Raw genomic sequence first — 2,500 nt, forward strand, 5'->3', positions numbered from 1 at the left:
CGTCCCTGCCCTTTGTACACACCGCCCGTCGCTACTACCGATTGAATTATTTAGTGAGGTCTCCGGACGTGATCACTGTGACGCCTTGTGTTTCACGGTTGTTTCGCAAAAGTTGACCGAACTTGATTATTTAGAGGAAGTAAAAGTCGTAACAAGGTTTCCGTAGGTGAACCTGCGGAAGGATCATTATTGTGTTCCTATCCGTAAATATTATAAAAAAAAAAACAAACAAACAAACAAACAAACAAAAAAAGAATAAAAAAGAAAAATTATTTTCTTTTTTTTCTTTTCATTCATTTATTTGAATGTTTTTCTTTTTTTTCTTTTTTTTTTTACTCCTTGTATTGTAGTATAATGAAAATTATATCGCATACATTGTATTTGAACGCAACAAACCTTTAAACATATATAGTTGTACTTATTATTTATAAAAATAATATAAATGATAAGTTAATTTGTTCTCATTAACGTGTAATTCCTTAAAAATATATAGAAATTAAATAAAATGTAATAAAAAAGGAATTACTGTTTTTGTTGGACTAAGACATGCGCAACTTGTAAATGTTTGGGTTGAAAATTACAATTTATTGAAAGATGTTTTAAAATAATTTATATATTATATACGAAAACGAAATGTTATTCTTTCAATAAATTAAAAACTCTTGACGTTAAATTAAAATAAACAAAAAATTATCACTCTAAGCGGTGGATCACTCGGCTCATGGGTCGATGAAGAACGCAGCTAACTGTGCGTCATCGTGTGAACTGCAGGACACATGAACATCGACATTTTGAACGCATATTGCAGTCCATGCTGTTATGTACTTTAATTAATTTTAAAGTGCTGCTTGGACTACATATGGTTGAGGGTTGTAAGACTATGCTAAATTAGTTGCTTATTCTTTTAGTCAATTAAAAGAATTTAAGCACATGGTATATTACTGGATTGTATTTTTCAATCCATAATATTAATAGCATAAAAAGAAATATAGAAAATATATTCTTGAACACCTCATATTTGAACGAAATTTTATAATAAATAAGAATCTTAGTATTCCCAAAAACAATAAAATTTCAATATTATTATTTCAAATAATATATACATTTAGAGGAACGTCTAGCATAAAATATTATTTTATTCTAGGATTGCCTTAAATGTAAAAAACCAAGAAAATAATATTGTTGTTATAATGAAGTAAGTAGTACGGGATGAAAAGATTGAATATTTATTATTAAGAAAATTATATTGGTGTTAAGAAATAATTATGTATGTTTCTTTAAAATAGCAAAAAGCTAAAATATAAAATAAATATAAATATTTTTATACAACCTCAACTCATATGGGACTACCCCCTGAATTTAAGCATATTAATGAGGGGAGGAAAAGAAACTAACAAGGATTTTCTTAGTAGCGGCGAGCGAAAAGAAAATAGTTCAGCACTAAGTCACTTTGTCTATATGGCAAATGTGAGATGCAGTGTATGGAATATCTTAATATCTAGTATGAGAAATTAACGATTTAAGTCCTTCTTAAATGAGGCCATTTACCCATAGAGGGTGCCAGGCCCGTATAACGTTAATGATTACTAGAAAGATATTTCCAAAGAGTCGTGTTGCTTGATAGTGCAGCACTAAGTGGGTGGTAAACTCCATCTAAAACTAAATATAACCATGAGACCGATAGTAAACAAGTACCGTGAGGGAAAGTTGAAAAGAACTCTGAATAGAGAGTTAAATAGTACGTGAAACTGCTTAGAGGTTAAGCCCGATGAACCTGAATATCCATTATGAAAAATTCATCATTATAACTGTGATATTTATAATATTATAGTAATAGTGTGCATTTTTTTCATATAAGGACATTGTAATCTATTAACATAATAAAATATTTATCAAAAGATCATTGGTGTTAAGTTTATTCAAATTAATTTGCTTTTAGCTTATTAACATAGAATAAATACTGATGATTTGATAAAGTGTTGATAGATTTTACATATATAATGCTTAAATTCTTTTGAATTTTACAATAATATTATTATCATTGATTTTAATATTAATTGTATGCATTTATATGATTAACAATGCGAAAGATTCAGGATACCTTCGGGACCCGTCTTGAAACACGGACCAAGGAGTCTAACATATGTGCAAGTCATTGGGTTATATTAAACCTAATGGCGAAATTAACTTAACTTTTATATAATGGGATTAATTTTTAGTGAAATATTTTACTATTAATTCAATCCCGGGGCGTTCCATATAGTTATGTATAATGATAATTTATTATTATTTATACCTCTAACTGGAGCGTACCTTGAGCATATATGCTGTGACCCGAAAGATGGTGAACTATACTTGATCAGGTTGAAGTCAGGGGAAACCCTGATGGAAGACCGAAACAGTTCTGACGTGCAAATCGATTGTCAGAATTGAGTATAGGGGCGAAAGACCAATCGAACCATCTAGTAGCTGGTTCCCTCCGAAGTTTCCCTCAGGATAG

General features: G+C 29.9%; 2 non-coding genes across 2 annotated transcripts in view; both read left to right on the forward strand.

Moving 5' to 3' along the window:
• The first annotated feature begins 694 nt into the window (after positions 1–694).
• Positions 695–873, forward strand: LOC128923627 (5.8S ribosomal RNA). Its single transcript, XR_008472376.1, has one exon. It is a non-coding gene; the product is annotated as a 5.8S ribosomal RNA (ribosomal RNA).
• A 453-nt stretch (positions 874–1,326) lies between these two features.
• Positions 1,327–2,500, forward strand: part of LOC128923633 (large subunit ribosomal RNA) — a 3,984-nt gene continuing 2,810 nt past the window's right edge. Inside the window, exon 1 of the ribosomal RNA XR_008472382.1 lies at positions 1,327–2,500. This exon is cut by the window's right edge and continues 2,810 nt beyond it. This is a non-coding gene — a ribosomal RNA (large subunit ribosomal RNA).

This window comes from Zeugodacus cucurbitae, unplaced genomic scaffold (genome assembly GCF_028554725.1).
Source record: "Zeugodacus cucurbitae isolate PBARC_wt_2022May unplaced genomic scaffold, idZeuCucr1.2 ctg00000024.1, whole genome shotgun sequence".
Taxonomy (NCBI): domain Eukaryota; kingdom Metazoa; phylum Arthropoda; class Insecta; order Diptera; family Tephritidae; genus Zeugodacus; species Zeugodacus cucurbitae.